This window comes from Protopterus annectens, chromosome 6.part0 (genome assembly GCF_019279795.1).
Source record: "Protopterus annectens isolate FY-2018-M chromosome 6.part0, PAN1.0, whole genome shotgun sequence".
Taxonomy (NCBI): domain Eukaryota; kingdom Metazoa; phylum Chordata; order Ceratodontiformes; family Protopteridae; genus Protopterus; species Protopterus annectens.
Window position 1 is genome coordinate 244,626,132 of NC_056737.1, and position 12,205 is coordinate 244,638,336.

Consider the following 12,205-nt stretch of genomic DNA (forward strand, 5'->3'; position numbering starts at 1 on the left):
AGCAATTCATTGATGACCCCAAAAAGTTTTATAGAGAAATGGGAAACAAAGCAAAAGGAACAGAAACACCACTAAAAAATAAGATATAGACACATTTTGGAAAAATATTTATGAAGACCATGTGGAGCATTACAAAGATGCCGAATGGATAGAAAAACTGAAAGAGACAGTAAAGAGTTCAAATGTACAGGATATAAAACGGGTTGAAACAACAGGCAGAGAAACTTAAACAAAATGAAGACAAGTTTCTGCATGGAAGCGTAGTCATTGCACATCCACTGACGACCCCAATCCTAACTGCCTTTTTTTCCTACTTTTATGACTACCACCAAATCAGTAATCTGGTCCTGCTCCTTATCCTGTGGATCTCCCTTTTGGTTGGTGTAACCCTGAATAAGCCATCAACCTCCCCTTCTGGCAGAGTAGGACTGGAGGAGAAGAAGAACTGTGGGTGGGAGGTGGAGAGGAGATCAACCACTCACGCCGGTATTATGCTTCTCAGGGGATTCTATTACTTATCCTAGCTCTCCAACATGCTGGGAAACACAATTTTTGGGGGGATTGGAAGGGGTACCCCACCAATGCAGTGATATGGTCCTCTATTGTCAACCCACCAGGCATTACCACCTGATGTCTCTTTTGTCAATAGCTCAAGGTTCATCAGCAGGGTCTAAGAAATTAGGAATGCTTCCAGCAAACACCAACACCCTCCCCCTGAGAAACACTGGCAAACATTGCTTCATTATTCCTTTCCCACCCCTCAGTAACTCCTTCAGTGTCCTGGCTGATAACTGTACCCAAAATATCTTGGTTATATGGTTTCATCCTTGTACAATGGCAAGCTAATGTGTACTGATCCTGGTTACTGACATGTTTCTACTCCTTTGGAAAGGGCCAGGACAATGTGTTTACTGCTCTGATGTTGAAAACAAAGTTGAGTTGGAATGTTAAAAAGATTGGACCCACCTCTGTTTCAGCAAATAGAGAAGTAATGCAAACTGTTTCCATTCTGTTGTACATTCAGTGGGATAGTCATTTTTGACACTAATGTCACTTTTGTCACTTTACTGCAACTTTTTCTTTTCCCAAGCCAGGTGGAGAATTGTTTCTTTATTCCTATAAAAGAAACAATGGGCTGTGATAACTCAAGGTGGACTTGTTTATTCCAGTTTTTAGAATAAGAGTCCATGCACCTGTGTACCTTTCCAGCTGTCAAAAGGCCAAATGTTCCAGTCCTATTACTACAGGCAGCCACGGTCACCTTTCTCTATTCTCTCTTGTACTCCAAAACCCAAAGTTTTTTCTCCAGTGTTCTAGGACATCTAATATTTGCACTAAATAGATTTCCTTATGCTTTGCAAATTCTTTGTGTATTCCATGTTTACCACTCAGTAAACCACAGTGACTACTGAGACTGACAATGCCCCAGTTCTGGTCTCCAAGTCCATCAAAACAGACTTCAGTTTTGGGAGCTTTGGTGATTCTCATTTTCATGGCCACTTTGGCCAAAGTGGATAATTCTATAGTGACAGTGATGTCTTGCCCTGCTGTTGTTGCTCTGGCTGACTGTTTGCATTTGTCGGCAGTTTGTATTTACTTTGCTTTAGCAAGTTCCTTCATTTCAGACTCATATGCTCACACATATGCTTGATCCTTTTAAAGTTTAATTTCAATACAATCTTTTTAAAGCAACTCTATGACCTGAAATAACTCTATCAGGAACTATTTCATCAATTTGTGCAGCATCTCTGCCTTTCACATTTATGATAGCAGATGGGCTGATATGGTAAATGCAGCTGTCACATGGTTGATACATACCCAGAAGTCATTCTTCTTTAAAACAGATGCAATGCTGGCCAACATATGACATGCAGTGCATAAGCTAGCAAAAGACCTGCTACTGATAATATTTAATGTAAAAAATCTCTATACCTAGTACATTTTATAAGCACTTCTAACACTTAAAATTTAAAAATATGTGCCTCACAAACTATGCATACATGTTTATATGGAACATGATTTTCATTTCTATGTCTGGAGATGGAGTATAATTTTGGTAAAATGCATTTTTAGATGCTGCTCATGGAAATATTTTGTGTTCCTACTTTTTCATTTGTAACTTTCCTTTATCCACACATTGAAAAAAAATTGCAAGACTCATACCATGGTGCTTCCCAGTTGCAGGTTGTTCCTGACGGTTGACAATCTCACCTTTTGAGGGACCAGGGGGTGAGCCATACTAGGTAAAAAAAAAAAAACCATCAGTCGTCTGGATCCTTTCGTGGTGATCAATGAAAGAAAAAAACAATCTCAGGAGGTTGGTTCTTCATAACAAATTTTTTATTAGTGTTTGATGCAAAGAAAAAGCTTTTTTTATTTCATTGCTTGTAACTTCTTCAACCCCTACAGAGACAGGCCCAACTAGATCCAGAGACTCTACCTACAGGAGATAAATGAAATCATATGACCCATGGCGAAGGACCTAGACATTTGACGGTCTGACACCAAGTGCATCTCCCTTAGAGATCTCCACCCTAAAGCTCAGACCACAGGGAACACACGGCAGGTGGAACTCGCCAAGAAGGGATCCAGACTACTGATGGTTTGACACCAACTACAGCTTTCGAAAAGTTGGGTGTAGTGCTTTGTTTTTTTACTTATCCTCACATTAAAGCATGTGTGTGGGTTACATACCCATAATAATAAACATTAATGAGCCCAGCCTTAATCATAGTTGAGCAGAGTAGAAAGCATGTGGGTGACAAATCTTAACAGCAACATCATTTAGGAGTTTTTGCAAGGAATTAAATATGTCAATAATAGAATCTTCAAACCCAGCACTTTTGACTAGTATTTCTGTTATGGAGAGTGGCAACTTTGGTTGCTTGCAATGACTCAATTAGGGGAAGTACAGACACCCATGGCTATCTTAAATTCAAATGAAAGCAGTTTCATCAAGTAGCTTTTTGTTATATAATCATATAATCAATGATGAAAGGTTAAAGGGCGTCTGCTGACATTTGAACTTATCATAATAAGCATTAGGCTAGTGGATTCATAAACATTGTGTACTGCAGTACAGTTGACAGTTGTGCACCACCTTCTGTCATAGTAGCTCAAATTTTGAAGGTGACCCACACTAATGGTAAGCCTAGTGCTAACAAGCTATAGTGGTATTCAAGGGTGGACAATGCTAATGCGCAAAGCTCTTCTACCAGTGACACTCTGAGAGCTGGGACAACAATCAGTGTAACACCTCTTCATACTTGCTGACTACCCTTTTAATTCACTCCTCAGTGTTGTGCAGAATCACAAGATATTTCTATGAGTCTCATTTAATGAACAGGATGCATTTGTGTAACTGACCCACTTCCTGATCTGATTCATAGGATTCCACAGATATGGCTACGGACAATTCTGAGAGATTTCATGCTTTCTGACCATACCAGCTGAGCAATGTTAGTTTGTCTAACAAGCAAATTAGGAGATCTGTTGGCAGCAATGATGATGTTGCCAGGATGTCAATGTCATCCCATGCTTGGAGAAAGGACAGAGTTTGGCAGTACTACAATGCTTGAATGCAGAATACTCAGTTATGGTAGGTATTTGTGCATTCCTTTATTTAATTATCTGAATGTATTTTTGCCACATCATTAGGTATGATGCCTCACAGCTATGTTACGCTGAGCAGTGCATCACATATGCTTGCTCACTGGGTTCATGCATGGTGCTTTACATGCTGTAGATACACTGCTGTATCATCACAATTGTTAAGTATCACCACTTTTCTGTACATCACAATTCACAGGTTTGTGAATCACAGAATAATTTTGGGAGGTCATTTGCTAACCTGTTGCATATCTCGACCCCTCAAGGTGTGCAGTGGTATATGGAGCAACTCAGTAGCATTTGGACATGTTCATGAATTATGTAGGGCCTCCTATGTGATGTGCACTGCATACAAACCCTACGTAATATCAGACATTATTTATGAATCCTGGCCATAGTCAACAGTGTTGTAGTTGCCACACACACGATGGCGACTTTTTTCATAGGAAGATTATGATTAAACAATGTAAATACCATTCAACATTTCATAGGGAAAAATAATCAGTAGTCATGACACCAGCATGTCTTTCAGTCGCTGCAGAAAACAACAAAACAAAGAGCTCACAAGAAATCCCTAATGAGATCCAGTATTATTTATCTACTTCCATTTGTTAAATGGGAATGCTCAACTTGAGGGATGCCATTTTCAGTGGAGTCCCAGGGAGATGGGATGAAGCACCCACATGGGAATTTAAAAAGGCTTGGCTCTTGAAAAAGCTTTTTTTTTTTTAATTTGGTTCCTGTTTTTTATGTTATTGTATCTATTTAGTGTTATGCATTAAATTGTTTTGCCTCATGAATCCAAAACTAAAAAAAAGAAAGAGGAAAGAAAATGTAGATTATGTAGATTAGCACATTAAAAACAAATGAAGGATTAGATAAGAGCAGTAATAAAACATGCAATTATATAACACAGATGCTGTATTTAAGGTTAAACTAATGATATGTAGTGATAAAATAGGCATATTGGTGCAGCGGTAGCATTGTTGCCTCACAGCAACAGGTTCTCCCGTTCAATTCTCGGCTGGAGTGCCTTCTGTGTGGAATCTGCATGTCCTCCCCGCGGTTGAGTGGCGTTCGAAAGACATGTGTAGAATGGGAGTGCCTTCGTTGAAGGTTGGGCGTCGAGCTGGCACCTTGGCACCGTAAAAATCTACTGCCAATCATTAGCGGACCGGAGTTCCGCTGTGGCGACCCCTAACCGGGAAAAGCCAGAAGAAGAATAAGAAGAAGTGATAAAATAGGCATAGCGTGCATGGCGCATGGTGTTTTGTTAGGTAATAATAGCTAGTTAAAAGTTACATTTTAGTGAGAATAAAACAAAATATGAAAAAAGGAACTGTGTAAATGGAAAGCTTACTGTTTGTCAATGTCCAATTAAGCAGTGCTCAAACGGTTGTTACTAGAAGGAGCCAGAAGAGAAGGAGAATGAGAGTGTAACGTTTTTTCCGATTTCCTCTCTTATCACAGAGTGCATGTTTGTGTGTGTGTGTACACACACACACACACACACACACACACACACACACACACACACACACACACACACACATATTTCTATACTGTGATTGGTTACAGGGGCTTGCCACTGTGTCAGGGGATACAATTTTTTTTCCTCCGGGGAAAAAAAGTGTTTGCATATCTTACAACATTGGGAAAGTTGCTGTTTTGACTTGTGAACTCCAAGGGTTTTCACATTTTAGGTTCACTTAATCAGCTCTTGATTAAATGAGATGCGATTATTCATAATAAATTATGTGGAAAGGTCTAGTATTAATACTGCTTTCATTCCTAAGTTAAATAGAATTTCTAACTTGATAAGTATCCCACATTGTGGAAATACAAAGTGCAGATACTACCTAGTGTCTTAAGTTAATTAAAATTCTAGCTTGGCATGTGTCACATAATGCATTACACTATCAGTACTCCTGCTTCACATCCAGGATGCTGTCAGTAAATGCAGACCACTAACAAAACCCATCAAGCAGTATTTTTAACAAAAGATCAGCAATTTTTAAAAACTTATATTCTTTCTCATCCTCATAAAAACCTTCACTAAATAGGGTCTATATTAGAACATCGAAGTTTCAAAACTTTGAATGTTCTAATATCGACCCCTATTCAGCGAAAGCTGAAAACATCGAACATACAGAACAGTGAATTTTTTCCTAGGGAAAAAAATTGCTGTTCCAAAACACATACACACAACACAAGCACACCAAACAAACAGCAATCCACACACATACACCTACAATCTTACACCTAACCCTACACTAAACTATACACACACCACTAACTATCCATTTACCTTAACCCAAACCCTAACCCTAAGGTCTGTCACTATCGTACACTCACCTCACCCGCGCCCTAACCCTAACTCACCTACCCCACCCTAACCCTCACGTCCACACAATTGCACTTACCTGACCCGCACCCTAACCCTAACTCACCTAACCCACCCTAACCCTCATGTCCACACAATTGCACACATACCTAATCTGCACCCTAACCCTAACTAACCTAACCTGCACTCAATCGCACACTTACCTGAACCTGACCCGCAACTTTCCACCACAGCGCTGAAAATACTGATGCAACAGAAATGGACAACCAAATTCTTTCCCTAGGAAAAAAAATGGTTTTCTGTTGCTTCGATATTTTCAGCTTTCGCTGAATAGGTGTCGATATTAGAACATTCGAAGTTTTGAAACGATGTTCTAATATAGACCCACTAAATATACTGCATGCACATCGCATATGAAAAGTGAAATAAACACAGTGCAAGTGTTTTATTAGGGGGCAGATCTCCTGATCCTCTATGCAAGGGACGGTAACCCCCTGTACCATACAGTTATTACAGTTAGCTTGAAGGTTGCTGCATATTTATGTATTTATTTCAATATGATAACCAGGTAGGTAGACTGATAAACGGACCCTTTTCAAGAAAGACCCAGGCACCTTGGTGCAAGAAACAAACAGAAAATTATACGTAGATTTAAGAATACAATGAGATAATACATTTGTATGTTATTTACATATATACAGAAAACTGATTTATTGTTCCATGACCAAAAAAACCTGCTCATTTGCTGGCTTTGGTCACCAAATGACTTAAATAATTAAAATCTAGCCATACTCCACTGATGATATTACTGTTAACCAAACTTCATCTAAAAAGTTTAATAACACTTCAAAATCTGAGTATCACAAGAGTTTGTCAACAACTGTAAGAGGGTCTGTGTTATCCTGCTGGCTGATTTTTTTTTCTGGTTAGCAATTTTTGATAAGTCCATGTCCATTGCAGAGGATTTGAAATGCAGAATATCTCCACATTCAACCTAAGCCCTATGTTTTTTAAATTTGTGCACTACCAATAATGTACCTTTCTGCAGTGTATGACTTGATGGGGACTATATTGTATTGTCTAATTGCATTTTAGCGCATGCCTCTTTGATGAAACAACTAAAGATTGAATGTCTAATCATCGAATGAACATTTTCAGTGAAAAGATTCCTAGGGCAAAGCAACGGTTGGCCGCTATCTGGAATTTGCCCTTTTTTCCACTGTAGTGCGATCTCTGAGTTACTATATTTAGCTTTGGGGGTGTGGGGGTGTATTCCACCACCTGCATTGGTGTATTGCTGCCTGGTTTTTGTTGCGGTCGCTAAGGGAGACAGCCGTCTCTTAGCCCTAGGTAAGTTTTCACTTAAAAGTTCGTTGAATAGGTTGTTTGATTATTAGTTGTTCGATGAAGAGGCGTTCATTGAAATCCGATTCAACAATGTGATATAGACCCGACTTAATGTTTTATTCTTGAAGTTTTGTTTTGCTACTAAGAAATGGTGCAAGGAAATTTAGACTACCTCTATGCTGCTCTAGCTAGTTTAACACTTTCCCTCAGCTTTTGATAACAGGTTTTGCCCTTTTTCATGTCCACATTCAGCCAGGCTGGGGATTAGTAAACATATTCCAAGATACAAAAAACCACTGTAAAACAAAATCCAAAGCTTAAAAACCACCACGGGTGACAGGACTTGGTTCAAAGGATTTGAAATGTATCCAACTGAAGAAAATCAGGAGCAAAATAGCTGAGAGGTATCCAACAACTTTTATTCTTTATGAAAAATAAAAAATCAATCAAGCGCTTTCTGGTTCCTACCAGGCTTTATCATTTATTATTCTAAGATACAGCAATCAGACACAGATAGAGAGAAAAAGATAAAAAAGAAAAGTTTAAACAATGGCCTGATTGGAATTATTTTGTTGTCTACATTCCTAAATTTCTTCAGTATCTACATTTTATCTGGATGTTTTGGCATCTAACACATCATAGAAATAAAAGAACTTTTTATTGTTTATTGATCATTACCAAATATGGAAAAACTATTTCACTTTGAAGTAAAATTCTGGATTAATAACAATGTCTTGGATTGTTCCATGCCTCTCAACAGTCCAGATTTTAGCCTCATATTTTTGATCTGTACCTCATAAAATTTGTGGTTTTCTGGCACATGATTAAGGATTGAAGTTTCTTAATAATAACAGACATTTGAATGTCACACTTTGTATCCCTCAGAAAATGCATGCTAATAGAAAACTTGTTAGTACATCAACTTTCTAAGTTCGTAAGAGTAATATTGAAAAAATGTTGCTATTTTTGGGCCTTTTTCCTCCCATTATTTTTGGCTTTGTCTGGACTTCTTGCACTTACAGCTTGAGAGGTACTCTAACTGTAACATGGATTAATTATCTAGAACTTTGGAAAATGTAAGGTAAATCTGCTGTATTATCAAATGGCTATTCAGTTCTGCATATTGCTAGATTCTTATGTATGTATATTAGCAGAGGCATATATGCACTGTACTGGAAATATCTGTATGTCCTCTGCATCTAGTGTACACTGAGAATGGTCTCAGTCCAGTTAGACACAGTTAACTTACATAAATGAAATTAAAAATAAAATAAGTAAACAAATGGCAACTTAGCACTGGGAAGGGTTATACACTGTGAATGATTAGTTCTCTTGCGCTGCTAGTATGTAGACTGCAGCTTAAATTTTTGTTAGAATGCTGTAATCTTGCATGCTCCTAGTTTTAGATAAATGGGTTACTTTATCTCTGTTTTCCTGCTTATGTTATGATACACCGTAGTCTCCTTCCAGCGCTACAGCTTTGGATTGTAGGGGTTGCTTTTCTCTGTAGTTTCTCTGTAAATGTTTGAATGTGTGAATGCTCTGCTCAGTGACATTTTTTTCATTTAGCTAGACTAATTAAAACAATGAGTATGATGAACAAATCCTTTACTGTGGTTAAGCCATCCTTTGAGGATTTTTGCAGGCTGTTATAGGTCTAGGTCAAAGTTTGCAAATGATTTAATCCATGAATTTTTTTTTTCTTTTTGCTGATTAAATTGTCATACAGCTAAATCTTGCATCTGTCTGGAATGGAGCCAGTTTTTTCATTAGGAGATTCTCTGTCTGTCTCTCTCCCTGTCTCTCCACTATACATTTGTGTGATTAATTGCTTTATCCACTTCCTGCACTGCATACCTTATTCTTAAATCTGCTTTCCACATCATGCAAACCATCATGTTGATCCTCGGGAGAATTACAGTTTGTTCTTTATCTTAAAAACTGTCCACTGTACTTATATCTGATTAAGTATTTAGGTGGGCAGCTAGAAAACAAGAGAGAAATATGACAGTCTCTGGATTTTATGAACGCAATTTTACTGGGCATCTTTTTTCTTTTCATTTAATTCTTTTGTTTTGGTAACCGGGTATAGTACAGTGGACTACTTAAATCACACAGAAATTTAGTAATTTCATTCATTGACAATCAAACAGAAGACTAGTAAGAACTGAAAGTTTTCTGTCCCATATTTTTTTACTTTATTCTGTGATGACAGTAAACAAATAAATGTTTACTCTAAGTGTCTCAAAGTGTCACTGTGAGAGTGTCATTGCACACGGATATTGTTATTATTGCTTTGCAGGTAATCATTAACATTTCTAACTTCCAAAGCCTGCTGCCTGCTTCTTTATCAAAGAAAAATGTCTGAAAATGTTAACATTTTAGCAAGGGCATAATTTTCAGTTTTCCCATATTAAAGTTGATTGTTGCAGGAATGTTCTGCTCTATAAAAGGTCATTCTATATGTAGATGTTGTGATTTCTCAAGAAACAACCCTAAAAATTTAGATTTTTGCATACAGTCATTTAATTTTATTAAAAAAAAACTGAAGAGTAGAAGCTATAGTTTCAGTGTTCAAAAGAAATTCTTGCTGCTTCCACAGGTCTCTCATGATGGAATATCTGCATAGATTGAGTCTGTACCTTGATTTTATTTTTAATTTATTTTTATTTTTGCCCCTGTCCCCAACTACTGCAACATTATGTTCCCATACTGCATTGCCCATCCATTCTTCCTCATCCTAGGACATTTTAGGATAGTGGAAGAAAGAAACAAATGAGGGACACAATTTTTTTTACGTTCCTAACAGCTCCCTGATAGACAAAGATCTTGGTGTTTTGTCTGCATTACTGGTACCAGTGTAAGTGTGTGCTCTCTCACATCCATGAATTCCACATCATATATGGTTTGGTGGGCTCTTGACTTCCGAGTTCCAGTTGCAGGAACTGATTCTTAGGTTTTTCACCAAGGTGGATCTCTTTTTTCAGAGTGCGTCAACTCCTTCCCCGGCAGTGGATGAGATGGTAACAGCTGCTTCTGTCCTTCCCAGACCAATCCCTCCAGCACATAGGCCCATGATTATACTTGGGTCACTGGGCGTACAGGGCCAAAATGTCTGTGCTGTTGAACTTAATGAGTCAGAAAATAGAGTGCCTCACAAGTGTTTTCTGGTGCAGTCCCATAATCACCTGAAAGTACCAGAACATCCTGTTATGGATTTAGCTGCCATTCAACTACTTTTGGAACTGAGTTATGCACCAGAAAAGTAATTTAGTCAGAGCTAGCCACTTAGCTGTGTGAAAATTGGCTTTAGGTGATTGTCAGTGTTGATGCAACTACTTGAACCTATGTGCAAAAAAGGGGAAAAGAGGTTGTGGGTGGACAGATGGATGGATGGATGAATGAATGGATGAGTGGATCCTTTTCCACACCAAGAGTTATGCTGATGTAAATGTCTTTTAAAAAATTTCTGTGCTTTGTGTCATAAGCTGAAGTAGTCTATAAGGTGAATCAAGAAGTCTGAAGTTTTCATCAATGTGGCCTGTCCAGTCATTGATACAAAGTCTCTTTTATACAGTTTTGTCTCCTTTGAAGTTTCATGAGTCATTTATTTTCTTGCCTGAAGAATATAACACTAACCACTCAGTGTCCTAATACAAACACCATCATCTGTCATTTTAATGATACCATGCCTGAAACATTCATGGTCCCATACCTGAAATATTCATGGTCTTAAAGGTTGCCTAAGCTATTCTCTCATTTCATGTGAAACTAAGAAAATCTTTTTTGTATAACAAGTGAAAACCCACTAAGCGCCTGTATTTGTGAGGTGAAAGATATATCTGTTCGCATCAAGATGCAGAGTTGTTTATACTGCAGATGTATGAAAAGACTGTCAGGATGCAGATACACCTAGACTCTGCATAGCTTATAGCTGATAAAGCTGTCTGTGTAGGCTGGGACAGATAACATGACACATGGGGAAACTTTCAAGGAGATATCCGCAGGGCAAAACAAGGAAGGCAGCAGAAAACTACACCATGTAAAATCAAAACAGAGCAGCACTGGCTAAAGAACAAAAGGATATGCTCAGGCCACTATACAAAAGGGGGACTAGGAATGAAAACAATGGCATGCAGCACAGACACCAGTGGGAGCCAGACAACCTCTATTTGTCGACGGTACACTCAGTTATTATGGAAGTTCTATCAGCAAAGGAGCCAAGAAGAACTGAAAGGTTGTTGCTTTATACAGAAGTAGAGGGAAAAAAAACCCAGAAACAAATTAGGATGACAGAAATAGATGTTTAGAAAAGGAACTGAACATATTTATTTACAGTAGACTCCCTCTTATCCAGTTTTGCTGGGCTGGACCTTAGGCTGGATATATGAATGGCTGGTTAATCAGAAAAAACATACAAAATAGCATTATAGGTTGCAAATCAGATTAAAAAATGATGTATATATGTTGTATGTAAATATTTATTTGCTGAAAGTGAGAGTGAAAGTCCTGAATGTCAAAGTTTTAGTTTTAAGACATGGCTTGTGATTATATTGGCAATGTATCTGACAGCATGTGGAGGTCATGAGTGTGTGGATCTATGCTAAGTAAGGTTTAAGAACTTTGCTTACAGAAGCATGTGAGTGAAGAAACAAGGGCCAATATGCTTGGGTAACCCCCAGTGACTACTGTATGTTAATGACTGTAAGTTTATAAACTCAAAAATTCATAACAGTGGTCTGAGGGTTAGAGGCATTTAGGGGATGTTGATGATATGGAATTGACAGGGCTGTGGGATGGCGGAACTGGTTACTTCATCTACTGATCGCTGGGTTGGCTATTGCATTAACTGATACAGTCACTAAATATAGGTAAGCCACTCTTATCCGGCTTTGCTTTAACATG